Source organism: Callorhinus ursinus, unplaced genomic scaffold (genome assembly GCF_003265705.2).
Source record: "Callorhinus ursinus isolate GAN/ISIS: 27379988/994484 unplaced genomic scaffold, GSC_fseal_2.0 scaffold75, whole genome shotgun sequence".
In the NCBI taxonomy this organism is placed as follows: domain Eukaryota; kingdom Metazoa; phylum Chordata; class Mammalia; order Carnivora; family Otariidae; genus Callorhinus; species Callorhinus ursinus.
This window is the reverse complement of record NW_027397137.1, coordinates 1,568,543-1,587,750: the sequence shown is the minus strand read 5'-3', so window position 1 is coordinate 1,587,750 and position 19,208 is coordinate 1,568,543.

The window sequence follows — 19,208 nt, the reverse complement described above, 5'->3', positions numbered from 1 at the left end:
CATTCAATAAATATTTGTTCACTATCTGCCACATGCAAGCAGTAAGAATATGGCAGTGAACAATGGTTATACACACAACACAAATATTTTAGAGAGAAGATAAATTCATGAACTAGAACCTAAATGTGACTAATTATTTCACTGATCTTGATCTATGCAATAGGAAGAGGTCTTCTCATAATTAATATGAGAGCACTGTGATGTAATAAAAGTAAATATTTGGTCTTTGTCTCCAGTTCCAGGCACACAACTCCTGAAACCCTTGTAATCTCCCAAGTGATAAGAGTGTCTTTTGTGTACTTTGGAGATGCCTGGTGGTTGCAGGACCCCCACCAGCTCCAGGTCTGTATGACAGAAAGATAAAGACATGATTAGAGGGTTGGAACTTTCAGGCCCATCCCACTCCTACCTTAAGAGAAGGGAAAGGGTCTGGAGGTTGAGTTTGAGCACCAATAGCCAATGACGTCATCAATCATGCTTATGTAAGAAAAACCTTCATAAAAACCCCCAAACAATGGCGTTCAGAGAACTTCTAAGTTGAGGAACACATCAAGGTGCTAAAAAGGTAAGATGCCCAGAGATGACATGGAAGCTTCATGCACCCCACCCCCATACCTTGCTCTATGCATCTCTTCCATTTGGCTATTTCTGAGTGGTATCCTTCATAACAAATTAGTAATTGTAAGAAAAGTGTTTTCTTGAGTTCTGCAAGTCATCCTAGCAAATTAATGAACTGGAAAGGGGCAGGGGACTATAGGAACCCCCAATTTTGTAGCCAAGAAGTGTAGTTATGGTGCAATAAGAAATGTATTTAGTCTTTGCCCCCATTCTTGGCACGGGGCTCCCAAAACACTTGGAATTGCCTGAGTGAAAAAAGAAGCATTTTTTCATTCATAATAAGACTATTTTGATCACATCAGAATTAATGCTAAAGAGGTGGCTTAGGTCAGGGCCCCCACGATAGCCTATGAGGGGCTGGTCACCAAGAAGACCAAGTGATTCGAGGATTGGAACTTTCAGTCCTGCACACAGACTTCCAGGAAAGGGGTTGAGGGGTTGGATATTAAGCTCTGTAAGAACTCGTGAACGATGACGAGCTTCTGGGTGGGTGAGCACATCCACATCGAGGTGCTCAGGGAGTGGCAATGCTGGAGAACGCTTGGGAGCTTCACACAGGCTTCCCATTCCCGGCCCTGTACGTGGCTTCCATTTGGCTGTTCCCAAGTTGTATTCTTTATAATAAACTAATAAATGGAAGAATTGGTTTCCTGAGTTCTGTGACCTAAATTGGGGATCATAGGAATCCCTGATTTACAGCTGGTCAGTCAGAGAAGTACAGGTGGCCTGGACTTGAGATTGATGTCTGAAATGGGGGCTTGTGGGGTCTGACCCTAACTCTGGATAGTGTCAGAACTGAATTGAATTGAGGACACCTGGCTAGCTTTCTCAGAAAACTGAAGAATTTCTTGGTGTGGAAAACCCCACAGATTTGGTATCAGAAGGGCAGTGAGTAAAAACAGTTCAAACATTTTAGAGAAATTTGTGTGTACTTATCCCAAAGTTGTGCATTTATAGGCAAAGCAGGAAGAGGTGGCTCTCCATATAATGGAATTTGACATAAGGAAGACGAGTGGGGGGAAATTTTCTGTGCTAAAATGTATAAAGTATACTTCCTTGTCTAGGATATTTCAGTTCCCAATTAAGATCCTAGAACCTTGCTCTTCTCTGGTTTTCTTTTGTTAGGGTACTCAAAGGGTCTTTTTGAACTTGGTATGGTATGAGGTTCCCCTAGTGGGGAATACCGTTATCTAAGTGAGTATTAAATAGAAACAGACGGGGGCGTCTGGGTGGCTCAGTCGGGGAGGCATCCAATTCTTGATTTCAGCTCAGGTCCTGATCTCAGGCTCATGAGATCAAGCCTCAGGCTCTATGCTCAGTGAGGAGTCTGCTTGGGATGCTCTCTTTCCCTCTCCCTTGGACCCTCCCCTTCATGCTCTCTCTCTCTCAAACAAATAAATAAATCTTTTTAAAATAAATAAATAACTAGAAACGAACCGTGGAGATGGTCTGGTCTAATGTCTGTGCTGCAGATATAGGGACACCGAGGCTCAGCACAATTAGAGGACTTCCCGCAGTTCACCAAACTAGTTAGCGGCAGAACAAGATCCAAGAGCCAGGTAGGCTGATTCTCGGTCCGAGTGGTCTTATTTAAGACTGTAAGTCTCGGTTAAAAAGAAAAACAGAAAACAGGGAACCCTCAAGGGATGATTCTAAATAAATAAACAAATAAATAAATAAAATCACTATTTTCAGATAAGTTGTATAAGCAGAGGCTCTGACATCTAACATGTTGATTTTGAGAGAAGGTTGGTAGGTCAAGAATGATTCTTATGGTCCTGATTAGAAGACTGGAAAATAAATAGACCATCCTGTTCTTTCTTGAGAATGCTTTCTTTTTGGCTCGTCCGATTATGCAAAGGAGAACATCCAAGCTCCTCATCCCATCCGTTCTATCTATACATTTTGAAATCTACATACTTAACGGGGAGCAGCGACCAGGTTCTGATCTGCGCAACCATGACCTACAAGATTTACCAGCCATCTGCAGGGCCTCGGTCTTCTTTGAAGGACCTAGTAATGTGCTCTAAGTACTGGACTCTTCAAACCTAATCTAGGTTTTCATATTGGGTTCCTCTCTTGTTAAACGAATAGCAGCAAATGGAAAACAGAGCACTTAATGGTTGGAATAAAACTGGTAAACACATTTGGGAGACATTTGGATGCTTAGCATATGTAGGGTGCCCTTGGGCTGGTGCAGGTGAAAGAAAAAAGAATGGCCTTTAATTTCCTTAATGGATGCGGCAATTTGCTTCTTCTAGTCAAGAATCAGCGTAAATGAGTTGCCTTTAACAACTGCTAGCCGTTGAAATTAATTCTCGGTTACTCTATTTATTTCCTAAATGGAAAATACCTATTAGCAGGAATATTCAAATGGCACTGCAGGCCATTAAAACTTCATTTGTTCTACAAACAGAACACTTGATGATTTTGGAACCAGCCACTTTTAAGTAGCATCAACAACAGAAACTTCTAGATCTCTGAAGTTAGTCTTTTGAGCTCACGATGAGAGACAGGATTGTATCCATTTACCAGAGTAGTTTTGCCGAAGATCTGGGAATTTACTCTTTCTCCCTGATTTCCCAGGATTGTTAGATTTCTGAACTCTATAATAAATCCCAACTTTGTGATAGCAGTCAGTGGAGCTTGGACCAAATTTTTTGTCTCCTGTGATTCAGTAGAGCGATCACCTAGAGACGCACTGGACCACCAGTGAGTTTCTTGGATTCTGCTGAGATTTTTATAGTTCCGAAAGATGACTTCGGCCCAGAGAAGCTCCTTTTGCTGCAGCAATCTCAAAGGAAAATCATTGCCTGCCAGCGAGTTCAGAACATAGAAAGATTGAGTAAGAAACATTAAACTCAGAAACTGCTGGAGAAGTGGCATAGATTTCCCAAGTGGGCTGTCAGGCCATAACCACTGATTTCTTGTCATATTTCTTTTGACTGATGCCATCTGGCTATGTTGTTCCAGGAAGAGCCTGTCCAGGGAGGGCGGGAGAAAGGCCAAGGAAGGGGTCTCTGAGGTATAAGCATGGGTTTACCACAATGGACTCTCCCCTTCGGCTCAATACAAAGAATTTGCCCTGTCTTTTATGGCCAACGTGTGGACTAATAAAATGCATGCTACTCTTTGTGGCTGTAGAGACAGAAACGAGGGATGCAGCCACAAGTCAAGGAACACCTGGGGCCACCAGGAGCCGGCGGAGGCATAGAAGGAGCCTCAGAGGGAGCCTCGGAGGGAGCATGGCTGTGCTGACAACTTGACTTTGGACTTCTTCTCCAGAACCCAGAGGATAGATTGTTGCAGTTGTAAGCCACCTTCCCAGGAACCCAGAGGATACATTGCTGCAGTTGTAAGCCACCTAGTTGGGGATCGTTTGTTTTGGCAGACCCAGGACCCTAACAGATGGAGTGAACAGAAGACACCTCTGACCACCGTCTTTCCATCAACTCTTCAGGAACCTATGTGCCACTATTGGACATGAATCTTTGTGTGTCTTGAAAGTTTTTCAGTTTTCAGAAGCTTCACATTAAAATGTGTTCTTTTAAAATGTTAAAAAGCTTAGTGGATATTAGCTTTCCAAACATGACAACCAGCAAAATAACAAGAATTTATAGGCATGAAATCCCATGTAGGTGCCTATAAGGGAGACACAGAGTACTACAGGGTGGAAGCCAGGGACCTGGTGGAGGCCCAGACAGGAGACCTGTGAAACAAAGGTCACCCACTGAACGTTTTTGCATCTGACACACACACACACACACACACACACACACACACACACACACACGGACAAATGACTTTTAAATCCATAATGGTGCCTTCTATTTTCCCCAACAGCTGAATGTGCCTTATGATTGTCACATAGTTTCTAATGACTCACAAAATCTATGAATCTTTAATTTACAATTGATGCACCAAGCCCAGCTGTGAGCTCCCTGGGAGACATATACTGAGGCTGTCATTGGGTTTTCCTAATTAGATGCTCTGGAGCATAGATCTCCTACTTAGGACATGCCTCTTTTATGTGAAACCAACCACCCCACAAATTCAGTGCAACTGGCACTTTTGTTTATCCACAGACCATCAATGGAAGTTAGCTGAAATAATTTAAAGAGGCAGTTATGTGCTGCTGGCAAAAAATGAAAACTAAATCAGCATTCCATGGCTCTTAGCTACCCTGAGCCAAAAGTACGCTGGGCTGCATCAGTTTCCTTCCGTCTGAAGTTGATTGTGCATGCTTTCAAATGGCAGCAGAACCCTCGGGAATGGCCTTCTGGGCAGGAGCACTCTGGGGGGAGGCGCAGGGGCACCAAGAGCATTTGTGTATCCTGACTCGGTGGGTCACCCCAAGGGGAGGGAGATACAGGGCTAAAGAGAAGCTGACCCTCTCCTGGGAGAGGTGGATGTGGTCTGGGGTTTATGAAAGGTGTGGCTCTAGGCTATAGGGGCCTGCATGGCAAAGATTTTAGGATTTACCCTTTGCACAGACATGGGATTGCTGGCCAAACCTCAGGCCATCTGTATTCATGACCTTGGTGTATTTGAGACAAACCAGGACTCCCAGAAAGAGGGAGTAGATAACAAACTCGTGAGTACATGGAACATTCTAGAAATCCGCATGGCCAAACATTCTGTTGGATTTTTTTTTTTTAAGCACAAGCTGTATAACTAAGCAAATCTGAATCTTTGCAAAGATATTGGTGACTGAGAGGAATAGAAGTTACCCCATCAGAAAGGATACTTGGGAATCAGCTTACAGACGTGGCTGAGTTGAGCCATGGTGCCCAGTCAAGTCCAGAGCAGAAAGGGCATTTGCAAAATGAAAGAATTATCAAGTTGAAAGGGGTGGCTTGACCAAGTAATGTAAGGGAGTTAAAGGTATTTCAAGTCCACGGAAGTACCTAGACCCACTCCTCCCAGGGGCAAGCATTCCCCCTAACAGCCACAACTTACTGTTGCATTCCATGAAGACACAGCAAGGGGAATTCGACAGAACTGGCAGAAAGTCTCAACCACACTGTACCTCCAAAATGGATTTTCAGTGACTTGCAACATCAGACCCAACATTTATCCTCCTAGATCTTTGGGAACTCTTTGTAAGTCTTTATGAATCTTGAAAGCTACTGTTTCCCTGAGTTCCCTCAACAGGGGCCTTGACCCACAGAGAATGAACTTCTACGTCAAAGCCCCAGAGATGGTGGGAGAAGGGGGCGGATGTTAAAGAGGGAGCAAATACTGTGCTAAAAAAGGAAAACCCCTATGCTGTCATTAGAAAGAAAGAAGTCATGGCTCTCAACTCCTTAAAGAAACAGTGTTTGACAAATTAACTTGGAACTTGATTTCTGAGAGTTTGGTAGACCATCAATTAAAAGGTCATCTACCCTGGCTATGCCAGTCTTCAGCAAACGTCCTCACTTAAAAGGCTTTCTCGGCATTTCAGGGATTTTGTTTGCACCAGATAAAAGCTGCTTTAGAACACAAAGGTCACATTTTCAGTGATTTATCTTTTAAAAGGAGGCATGCTGGGTGTCTTTTAAATGAAGCAGTCCAGAAGAGATTGTGAGAAAATCTGTAAATGGCCAGTTGATGAATGCCAGCTTGGGGAGGACCGGCTCCCTAAACTGCTTTGGGCACAGCCAGTAGATAGGTGCCATCTTTGATCCTTGCCAAGAAAACTGATTTCGTTTTCCTCCTCTCTTAATATAATGGCACCTGCTTATGGTGTGCCCACTACATGCCCGGCGTGTCCCCTGCCCTCTCTCCAATCGTCACGGCAGTGCCAGGAAGTAGACGTTCTGGTCTCCCATATGCAGACTTGGAGACTTTGAATCACTCGCTTATTTGCAGACAAAAGGCTTGAAACCAGGCTCTTCTCGCGCTCATGCTCTGGGCTTGCTAGACACACAATCCCCTGGGGTTGTCCACCCCCACCTGCCACCATGCACTGAAACTAAGGTCTGGTAAAGATTTATTCAACTCAGCTTGACAGGCTGAACACTGAATATTCACAGGTAACAAAAAGCTTCACAAAAGAGCAAACATTATTTCTTGGCTTTAGGGAACTCAAAACACTATAGAAGATTAAGACTTGTGATGGTTAATTTTATGGGTCAACTTGACTGGGGCAGGAATGTCCAGCATTTGGTCAAATGTTATTCTGGGTGTGTCTATAAGGATGCTTCTGGATGAGATGAACACTTGAATTGGTAAACTGAGTACTGTGTCTGGTCCAACCAGTTATGGGCCTGAATAGAACAAAAGGACTATGTAACACAGAACTTCTCTCTCTGCCTGACTGCGTAGCTGGGACACCGGTCTTCTGCCTTCAGACTTGAACTTGGAGTAGAACTACACCATCTGCTCTCCTGGGTGCCCAGCCTGTAGACTGCAGATCTCAGACTCATCAACCTCCATAATGACATGAGCCAATTATCTACACATCCTAATGGTTCTGTTTCCCTGGAGAACCCTGATGAACACAGGACTCCTCCATGCTCCTCAAGTTATTTTCTTTATCCTTTGAGTGGGCAGCAGTATCAATAACCAGCACTGGGAGAAGGTGCTATTAGATGGAAGGTGGGATAGTTTGATCTGCAGCCCCCAGCATGAGCTGTGGATTGGTCAAAAGTGGGCTCAAGCCTTGACTCTGGGCCTCAGTTTTCCCCTCTGAAAATCAAGGGGATGATAATAGTAATAGCTATCTCAAAGATTGTGACTATTCCATGCCCAGGAGATAGCGCTTTCAAAGCATTTTTCTCCTTGCCCAACATGTATTCTTCTAACATGTGCTTAGTTACTGGATGCTCCTATTCCTGTAGCAGGAAGTGTCACCATTAAAGATGTATTCACTGAGCCTTTCGTACTTTAAGATCTTCACAAGCTCATGGTGTAAGTACAAATAGCTCTGCATTTAAGCCCTTCTCGGTGTAAACTACTTTAACAAACATTAGTTGACCACTAGCAAAGAACAAGACCTTGTGTCATGGGGAAAGAGGATTAGATAGCCCAGTGGGGATGGGAAGGGGTAGATGGGAGGGTTGAAAATGCAGGGACAGGGGGTGTCTGAGACAAAATCTCCCTGCTGCACAATTTCACAGATGGCCAGCCCATGGACCGTTAGTTATTACCCACTATTTTAAAAATCTGGGCAAATCCCTCTTGTTAATAATGATGAATAATAAATTAGCCATAATAAACAATGTCTGTCATGAGCCCAACTCTGTGCTAAATGGCTCCATATAAACGTAATGTTGCTTTCCTTCGTATTATGCTGATTTCATTCCTGTAAAACTACATGTGCTCGTGAATCTGTTGCAACATAGCAGTGAGCATCACTGAGGGTTTTGCTCACTAGGATTCTGAACCCAGTCCTCTTTGGGGGGAGTCCCCACATTGTGTGAATCTTGGTGGATGGTAATGCCTGGCGTGCCACCCTGACTGCTACTGAGTGGGCTTGTGACTTCCACTCGACCAACAAGAAACTCCTGCCTGAGCCTCTGCGTCCAGGCAGGTGACCCAGGGATCTGCTGGGATAGAGGAGAAAATTGCTCACTGTGGCTGCCACACAGAGACAGATGTCCAGGGAGGCCTCTGCCCCCAGGGCATGTCAGGACTGGCATTAGGTATCCAGGAGTTGTGACAGCATCAACATTGATGTCCACACTGGAGGCCCCTGGACCCCAGCGCTGCTGCTGAGTCTACCTTAGTCCCTGTCCTTCTCTGAGCCAGATTCTCCAGGCTTCCCTTCAGTTCTGGAAGCTTCTAGGAAATTCCTCTCTGGATCACCCTAGAGGTCTTGACAATTAATTCATTGACAAAAAGGCCCTCAGAATGGGAAACGGACCTGGTAATATCTGGGCCAACAATGCCAAATAGTTTAAGTCACATGGACAAGTGCCCCTTCTGCGGCTCGGGGACTAGTTTGCATTTTATATGAGCATCTATATTACTAACATGTATTTATTTGTTTGTTCCACAAATAATACTGAGAACCTCCTCTGTGCTAGTTATATAAGGCAGTTTGTCTTTGAACAAAGACATACAGCCTTAGATTTATGTAGGTCTTCATCAGCAATTAAAAGATATGCCATATTTCACAGAGCCAGCTTTTTCTGAGACAAACTAGAAATGTGTTCAAGGACACGGAGGACTAGCTATAAATGATGTGGTTAGATGTTCCTTCTATGTCTGTGCTTCAAAAGTCTTACTTTCCAAAATGCAATTATTAATAATTGACCTGAGTGACCAGACAGATGGGTTTGGTCTTATAATCTAACCACAGGAAAGGGCTTTGTGGAGAGAGGCGCAAATTCATGAAGCCCTGGGTCTCCGTGGCTGTGAAAATGTTCAACTACTTTAAAGAACAGCACCAGCCAGAGAGAACAAAGAGATCCCAGTTCTCTTTTAAAGACATATATCTTTGCTCTGCTCTCTGGCCTGGCTTGGACGGTCATCAGGTATGAGGAGAAATTGGAAGCTTCTTCCCACTCCATTCAGCTTCTTTTCAGTGAAACCTAACTGCGGGGTAGATGCAGGATGATTGACCTGCAAAAGCAGCTGCAGAGAAGGCTCTGGTCCAGGTGCACATAACACACACACATGATCTCATCAACATACATGGGCCATCGGGCGGATTTGGTAGGAATTCAGCCACCACCGTGCTGATGGCTTGGCTCTGGGGTTCCCACCCCCAGAGACTCTGTTTGTGCCCCAGGTTGCTCTCCCTGGGCCAGGCGACAGCTGTGACATCACAGAGTCCTTTGCTGTGTGATCCCTTCCTGCTGTGATGACATAGCAAAATCAGGGTGTCAACCCAGCTTTTGAGTCTAAAAACCACCTTTGCAAGTCACTGAAGAAACTATAGTTGACATGGAAAAGCCATTTGAGTGACAGAGACCACAATCCTGAAGGACCCAAGGAAGCACATTTTATACCATAAACAGCAGATTTGGAAGAACATAGATAAGGTAAGAGCCAATTTTTCCTGCCCCCATGGGAGAATTTTTAAATGTCCCCAGGCTGGAGTAAAGGAACTCAAGAAAGGATTCCTGATAATTAGAGGTCAGTGGGTGTCCTGAAAAGACACTCCAGATCCAGGCTGGTCTGTCCTATGGAGCCAAGTCATGCAGGGAGGGGATGTCACAGTTACTGTTATGTGGGAACTTGGCTGGGCCATGGTGCCTAATTCTGTGGTCACACACCAGCCTAGATGTTTCTGTGAAGATATTTTGTAGATATGAGTGACATTTAAATAGTAGACTTTGAATAAAGCAGATTATAATGTGGGCGGGCCTCATCTAATCAGCTGAAGACCTTCCAAGCAAATATTGGGCTTTCCCAGAGAGGAAGGAAATTCAACTTGAGACTGCAGCATAAGAATCCTGCCTGAGATTTCAGCCTGATGCCCTGTGTGACTTGAACTCAGGACTGTGACATGAATGCACCTGAATTTCTAGTCTGTTGACCTGACCTATAGATTTCAGACTTGGTAGTGCTCATAATTACACAATGATGTGAACAAATTCCTTAAAATAAATCTCTATCTATCTATCCACCTATCTATCTATAGAAGATCTTATTGGTTCTGTTTCTTTGAAGAACCCTGACCTATACAAGGGGAGAATGACAAATTCACCCTCCCCACATGGAGAAGTTTGGGGATCCAGGAGCAGAGGTGTCCTGTGCCTTGCTCTTTAGCTGGGGACCAACATCTGCAGCTTTTTCCCCTCCCAGATAGTTTGTTGCAGGAGAAGTGACAGCTGGGATAGGCCCACAAACCTCTGCATAAGATGGAGAGTGTCCCCTTTATAATAGCCAAGGTTCTCCAGAGAATAGAATGAATAAAGATATATTTAAAAAGATATTTATTATGGGAATTGGCTGATGTGGTTATGGAGGTTAAAAAGTCCCACAATCTGCAGTCTATAAGCCAGGGAACCAGGAAAGTAGGTGGATTAATTCAGTCAAAGGCTGAACCAGATGGGGCGGGGGTCACAAGTGGGAACCCCAGAGTCCAAAGGCCACGGAACCAGGGGAGCTGATGTCTGAGGAGGAGAGAAAATGAATGCCCCCCAAAGAGGCAGAATTTGTCCTTTGTTCTATTTGGGCTATTAGTGGATTGTGTGGTGCCCCCCACCTTAGAGAGGGCAGATCTTTTTACTCAGTCTACTGACTCAAATGTTAGTCTTTTCTGGAAACACCCTTACAGACACACCCAGAGATAATGTTTTACCAGCAGCTACCTGGGCATCCATTAGCCCAGTCAAGTTGACACAAAATTAACCATCACACCTTCCTTCCTGAGAATCACTCAGTCGATACAAAAGCAGAAGACAAAAACACTTGCCAAGGGCTCCATGTAGAAAGATCTGGGTGGACCAGTGACCCCCTAATTAAATGGAACATGGAGATCTCAGAGGCTCACAAGAATAGACCATGACACCCAAAACCACGATGCCCCTTTCTTCCTATCCTGTGGCACTTCCTAAGCCCACCACCCTTGAAATAGACTCACCACTTTAGGGAGAAAAGAAGACCCTGAATCACCAGAGGAAACCCTGACCTGGTGGTGATTATGTCTAATGAACTAGGACCCTCTGCTTCCACCATCTACGTGGCTTAGGATATATGTATGGAAACAAGGCTGCATTGTTTCCATGCTTGGGTTTGAGGACTGAGATTCATGCTCTCTGTAGAAGCTTGCATACTCAGATGTAAATTCTACATCTTCACTCAGGAAAGTTAAAAAAAAAAAACCTCTTTGTCACAAGTCACGATATTTTTTAGTCTTTTTTTAGTCTGGAGTCCATAGATTTACAGGGAGCCCTCAAATGCCATAATCATATGTATCTTGTCCATTGTGTATTCTCATTTTGATGTTAACCTTCAAAGGCATGAGCATATTCCAAAAGTCCGGATGCTCATGCTAGCCTCTGGATTTATGATGTTATTAGACCAGGTGATCACCCAAATGGAAGTATTTCACTTGTGCATTTCTCATAAGAAGGCTTTTCCTGTACAAGTATTGTACAGGGGTCTGTCCAGTACTTCAGTTTAAGAAACGTTCTTATAATGAAGCGGGTGGATGACTTGAGTCAAAGACTGATTCTCAAGTCCAGCCTGGTCGTGTTCTCATCTCTGGTGAGTTACTACCCCCCTGGTGATTGTTTTGAAAATAAAATAAAACACAAAATGTGGAATGGGGTGGCTGGGTGATAGACACTGGGGAGGGTATGTGCTATGGTGAGTGCTGTGAATTGTGCAAGACTGTTGAATCACAGATCCGTACCTCTGAAACAAATAATACAATATATGTTAAAAAAAAGAAAAAAAAAGAAGAAGGTAGCAGGAGGGGAAGAATGAAGGGGGGGAAATCGGAGGGGGAAATGAACCATGAGAGATGATGGACTCTGAAAAACAAATTGAGGGTTCTAGAGGGGAGGGGCATGGGAGGATGGGTTAGCCTGGTGATGGGTATTAAAGAGGGCCCGTATTGCATGGAGCACTGGGTGTTATACACAAATAATGAATGATGGAACACTACATCAAAAACTAATGATGTATGGTGATTAACATAACAATAAAAATTATTTTAAAAAAAACACAAAATGTGGGCTATAAATAAGTCCAGGCAGAACTGTAATATCCACTGTAATCCAATCCCAGTACTGTGGAATTAGACGTCCTAGAATTTTTCATAGGAATTTGCTGTGTATGTGTGTGTGCGTGTGTATTTTGAAAAGGAAGATGAAACTAAGTATGCAATATTACAGCCCATGCCTTACCTACTATAAAACAAGCACCTATTTTGTCCACTCAGGACACATCAGCTTGTACAAACTGATATTACTGTTTTGGAAAAGACAATTCATTAATTTTGGAATCCCAGTGAAAATGAGTTAAAAACAGCTGGTGGGGCTGGAGGGTGTGGAACAGAGAATCTATTCTCTTTCTTTTCTCTGTTAAAGAACTTGATGACTTTCTTAAAAGGATCTAGATTCTGGCTCGTGGCCTCGGGCACTGGGCATTCATAGCCACTCGGGAGCAAGATGATTACTCTATTAAATTGAGTGCAAAGTCAATCAACTATATATCATCAAAATAAAAATGCAACTTCTAAATGTAATTTAGCTCCGCAATGACATGCTTGTGTTGGAAGCACAGAAAACCTAATCTAAGATGCCTGGAAGTTTCCTACCAGAGGCAGAAAAGAGACACCATGATTTAAAGTGATAAAAGTATATCTTTGTGTGTGGTGTTAGAGAATGGTCGAGTTTCATTCTTCTGTATATAGCTGTCCAATTTTCCCAGCACCATTTATTGAAGAGACTGTCTTTTTTCCATTGCATGTTTTTTCCTTCTTTGTCAAAGATTATTTGACCATAGAGTTGAGGTTCCATATCTGGGTTCTCTATTCTGTTCCATTGGTCTATATGTCTGTTTTTATGCCAGTACCATGCTATCTTGGTAATCACAGCTTTGTAACATAGCTTGAAATCGGGCAACGTGATGCCCCCAGCTTTGTTTTTCTTTTTCAACATTTCCTTGGAGATTCAGGGTCTTTTCTGATTCCATACAAATTTTGGGATTGTTTGTTCCAGCACTTTGAAAAATGTCATTGGAATTTTGATCAGGATGGCATTGAAGGTATAGATTGCTCTGGGTAACACAGACATTTTAACAATGTTTATTCTTCCAATCCATGAGCATGGATTATTTTTCCATCTTTTTGTGTCTTCTTCAATTTCTTTCATGAGTGTTCTGTAGTTCCTAGAGTATAGATCCTTTACCTCTTTGGTTAGGTTTATTCCGAGGTATCTTATGGTTTTTGGTGTTATTGTAAATGGAATTGTTTCTCTAATTTCTCTTTCTACAGTTGCATTGTTAGTGTATAAGAAAGCAACTGATTTCTGTGCATTAATTTTGTATCCTGCCACATTACTGAATTACTGTATGAGTTCAAGTAATTTGGGAGTGGAGTCTTTTGAGTTTTCCACTTAAAATATCATGTCATTTGTGAAAAGAGAGAGTTTGACTTCTTCTTTGCCAATTTGAATACCTTTTATTTCTTTTTGTTGTCTGATTGCTGTTGCTAGGATATGTTGAACAATAGTGGTGAGAGTGGGCATCCTTGACGTGTTCCTGATCTTAAGGGAAAGGCTCTCAGCTTTTCCCCATTGAGGATGATATTCGCTGTGGGTTTTTAATAGATGGATTTTATGAACTTGAGGAATGTTCCCTCTATCCCCATACTCTGAAGAGTTTTAATCGGGAAAAGACGTTGTATTTTGTCAAATGCTTTTTCTGCATCAATTGAGAGGACTGTATGGTTCTTCTCCCTCCTCTTATTAATGTGTTCTGTCACATTGATGATTTGCGAATGTTGAACCACCCTTGCATCCCGGGGATAAATCCCACTTGGTCGTGGTGGATGATCCTTTTAATGTTTTGTTGGATCCTATTAGCTAGGATTTTGTTGAGGATTTTGGAATCCATATTCATCAGGGATATCGGTCTGAAATTCTCCTTTTTGCTGGGGTCTTTGCCTGGATGAAAGACCTCAGTGTGAGACAGGAATCCATCAAAATCCTAGAGGAGAACATAGACAGTAACCTCTTTGACATCGCCCACAGCAACTTCTTTCAAGATACATCTCCAAAAGCTAGTGAAACAAAAGCAAAAATGAACTTTTGGGACTTCATCAAGATAAAAACCTTCTGCACAGCAAAGGAAACAGTCAACAAAACAAAGAGGCAACCCACAGAATGGGAGAAGACATTTGCAAATGACACTACAGACAAAGGGCTGGTATCCAAGATCTATAAAGAACTTCTCCAACTCAACACCCAAAAAACAAATAATCAAGTCAAAAAGTGGGCAGAAGATATGAAAAGACACTTCTCTGAAGAAGACATACAAATGGCTAATAGACACATGAAAAAATGTTCATCATCATTAGCCATCAGGGAAATTCAAATCAAAACCACATTGAGATACCACCTTACACCAGTTAGAATGGCAAAAATGGGCAGGGAAAGAAACAACAAATGTCGAAGAGGTTGTGGAGAAAGGGGAACCCTCTTACACTGTTGGTGGGAATGCAAGTCTGTACAGCCACTTTGGAAAACAGTGTGGAGGTTCCTCAAAGTTTAAAAATAGAGCTACCCTATGACCCAGCACTTGCACTCCTGGGTATTTACCCCAAAGACACAGATGTAGTGAAAAGAAGGACCATATGCACTCCAATGTTCATAACAGCAATGTCTGCAATAGCCAAACTGAAAAGAGCTGAAATGCCCTTCAGCAGATGAATGGATAAAGAAGATGTGGTCCATATATACAATGGAATATTACTCAGCCATCGGAAAGGATGAACACCCAGCTTTTACAACAACATGGATGGGACTGGAGGAGATGATGCTAAGTGAAATAAGTCAAGCAGAGAAAGTCAATTATCATAGGGTTTTACTTATTTGTGGAACATAAGGTATAGCATGGAGGACATTAGGAGAAGGAAGGGAAAAATAAGGGGGGGTGGAACTGGAGGGGGAGATGAACCATGAGAGACTATGGACTCTGAGAAACAAACAGGGTTTTAGAGGGGTGGGGGGAGGGGGCACTGGTTAGCCTGGTGATGGGTATTAAGGAGGGCACGTACTACATGGAGCACTGGGTATTATACGAAAACAATGGATCGTGGATCAGCACATCAAAAACTAATGATGTATTGTATGGTGACTAACATAACATAATAAAATTTGAAAAAATAAAGTAATAAAAGTATTTCAAGGAATCGTTCATGAGAAGTATGTTGAGTGTTCTTTTCCCCCAATCTTCTGAATATTCTAGTCTTTTCTGATAGAGTAGAACCCATTATCTCTTCACAAGGTCTTTAAAGACACTTTCAAAACAAGGCACCCGAGCCGAAGGCAGACACTTAAGGACTGAGCCACCCAGGAGCCCCAAAACAAAGCATGATTAACAGATAATGAGACCATGACAGAATTTGTTTTTTTTTAATTTAAATTCAATTAGCCAACATATAGTAATTAGTTTCAGAGGTAGTGTTCAATGATTCATCAGTTGCATATAACTCCCAGTGCTCATCACATCACATGCCCTCCTTAATGCCCACCACCCAGTTACCCCATCCCCCCATCCACCTCCCTTTCTGCAACCTTCAGTTTGTTTCCCAAAGTCAAGAGTCTCTCATGGTTTGTCTCCCTCTCTGATTTCTTCCTATTCAGTTTTCCCTCCCTTCCCCAGGATCCTATGAGTGAAACCGTATGATAACTGTCTTTCTCTGATTGATTTATTTCACTTAGCGTAATACCTCCAGTTCCATCCATGTTGATGTAAATGGTAGGTATTCATCCTTTCGGATGGTTGAGTAATATTCCATTGTATATATGAACCTCATCTTCTTTATCCATTCATCTGCCAATGGACATCTCAGCTCCTTCCACAGTTTGGCTATTGTGGACATTGCTGCTATGAACATTGGGATGCAGGTGCCCCTTCTTTTCACTACATCTGTATCTTTGTGGTAAATACCCAATAGTGCAATTGCTGGGTTGTAAAGTAGCTCTATTTTTTAATTTCTTGAGGAACCTCCATACTATTTTCCAGAGTGCCTGTTACAGCTGCATTCCCACCCGCAGTGTTTACATATCAACATGAGTTCGAGCCTCTCTGAATAGCTACCTGAAGTCTCTGAAAGCTGTTCGGTGATGCTGAAACATATAAAGCAATGTTGGAATGGCTTTCTGAACTTGTTTATAAGTGATTCCAGAAATACAGGTTTCAAAGTTTTATCTAGGGCCATTTCTAACTTGAGGAGTAAGTGAGAGAGGGCACATGGTTCTCTTTGTTCTCTGCTCTCAACTCTGAATGATTTTAGGCAATTTCAGAAATTCAAACTCACCACCAAAGAGCAAGAATTTGGCAACAGCAAGAAGGATGGGTCTGTCTTTGAAAGAGCATGCTGCTCACTGCTCTATGCCTAGTGCCAGCCAATAGGGCTTGTTAAATAAATGGCCATATTTCCAAACTCATTCATGATGGTTTGGAGGTACCATTTCCTCTGCCCATCTTGGGTTTCTTGGTTGGAATTCTGTAAATTAGACTGAAAAAAAACCAGATTAACAGGAGAAAAATAGATGGAAGCTTATTAACACATGCCACGTATGTACACGAGGGTACCCAGCTACAAGGAACTCAAAGAGATCATTAGAACTTAGGCGTCTAGAGCATCTTAACAAGAGAACAACACAGTCTCAGAGAAGCAAAAACATACAGGAAAAGGACTTGAGCTTCTAGAGGTGGCAAATTCTGGGAAGGTAAATATATAGAGAAACCAGTGGAAAATAGGGCTATCTAGTAAATTTCGCTATGTAGATTCCTCTGGGGCCATCTTAAGGCCAGCAAAGGTCCGAGTTGTCTCCAGGAATGAACTTCTGTCCTTCCTCATAGCAAGTGCAAGAGGGGACATCTTTACAAATGTACGCCCTGCTTTTAGACAACTGGGAAAGGGCAGAGAGCTTTTCTTTATATCTGTTCTGTCTTCAGTTCAGAATAATCCCTACGCCAAAGTGGCATATTTTGGGGTGGCAATATTCTGCTACCTTCAGTGCTGTAAGCCAGGTGTGACTGTTTAGTGATATGCTTGATTTTCTTTTTGCAAACATACTGATATTTATATACTAAAATAAAATTTGTTCATCATTACAGAAAGATAATGTATTAATTCCAGTGGTGCTGTTGTTAAACAAGATGTTTTTGGAAGTCCTTTTGTTGGGATTTATTTAACAGATACTATAGGGCATTACCAGCCCACCAGTTCACAATTAGGCAATTTTTAAAAGATTTTTTATTTATTTATTTGAGAGAGAGAGAGAGCAGAAAGAGTGAGAACATGAGTAGGGGGAGAGGGGCAGAGGGAGAAGCAGACTCCCCACTGAGCAGGCAGCCCGATGCAGGGCTTGCTCAATCCCGGACCCTGGGACCATGACCTGAACCGATGGCAGACACTTAACTGACTGAGCCACCCAGGTGACCCAAATTAGGCATTTATTATCAGAAAACAGAGGACACCAATCAGGAGGTTCAAATAATCCACTGGTTTCTGCATCATTTTAGGGGATGCAGCTTGGTACACAGGAAGGACTCCAGATTGAGAGAGAATGAGGGCCATTTGGAAGCATGAGTCAATGTATTCAGGATGAAACACAACCCCACTCTCTGGAGGGACTGTGCTGGGCCCTTGGAGCATTCTAAAAAGAGCAGTTAGCCAACCCTTCTCCCAGGGGACTTAGGAATCACTGAGGGAGGTGACAATGGAAGCAAATAAATGTACTTCTCCAGAAGAGGGATGAATGCCGCAGATGCATTGCTTTGGGTGCACGCAGGAGAGAGAGGAGTACTGCAGGGGCCGTGACAGATCCCGTGGAGTGCTCCTAGTTTTTGAGCTGAACCATGTATAAGATTTTAGTAAACAAAAAGGAAAAAAAGATTTAGTAAACAAAAAGAGAAAAAGGTATTACAGAATCTAGAAAGAAGGTAAAGCAGCAGAGTGTATTTAATGAGTTTCTTTTCTTTCAGACATTTCATAGATATTTACTGAGCACACCCAGTGAGTCGAACCCTGTGGGTTCACGCACAGGTAGACCCGTCACTATTTTCTGAAAGGCTGATAGTGTCACGCGGCTTCTCAGCACTAGACATTGGATTTCTTTGCTGTGGGGCTGGCTTGTGCACTAGAAGATGCTTAGATGTACCAAAACAAGGTGCCTTAAGAGAAACACCAAAGAACAGCAGAGTTTTCAACAGTAGAAGCTGCCGCGTGTTTGGGTGTGGGGCCAACTGAGAAGCCTCTGGGCTTTGTCACAAGGTCACTAGAGGGGTCATTACAGGACCCTACAGGGGGCTTTCAGAAACTGGAGGGTAAGGATCCAAGTCGGAGATGAGCTGAAGGCAACTCCCACACTGGAGTGGAAGGGGAGTGGGAGGCTGGTTTCAAAGAGGTGTCAGGGTTGCAAACACTAGACTGGCTCAAGAGAGCAAAGACATAAAGCTGCTTGTCGGTAAAGAACAAAAGCAAAGAGAGATTCCAGGGAAAGAACGTATACTTCATGGAGCAGAACCCCAAAGGACTCAGTAACAAGAAAACAAATGGAGACATTTTCTTTTAAAGGAAGAAATCAGCTTCTGCCTCAGGGTAGGATGTAGCAGTCACAGCAGGCCAATGCTTCTACCGCAACAACCACAAAAATGTGAATGAATTACAAAATTATGTTTGTAAAGCATTCAAGAACTGTGGAAGCAATATGAGCAACTAACGAACTAAGATTCCAAACATGGAGGAGGCCCTCTGAGATGACATGACGATGGCTGTCCACTATTCCCGCAGGGGACTTCCCATTCCTGGTTGCTGCTGAGGGTCAGGACCCACAGAGGGCTTCCATCAGGAGAAAGAGAAATAACCAAGCTTCCAGCAGCACACCAGGCTGCAGGGACAAATGGGAATGGTGAGGGGCGTTGGGACATTCTCTGAGGTCTGGACCATGTGGAAGACGGGGGAGGCAAGC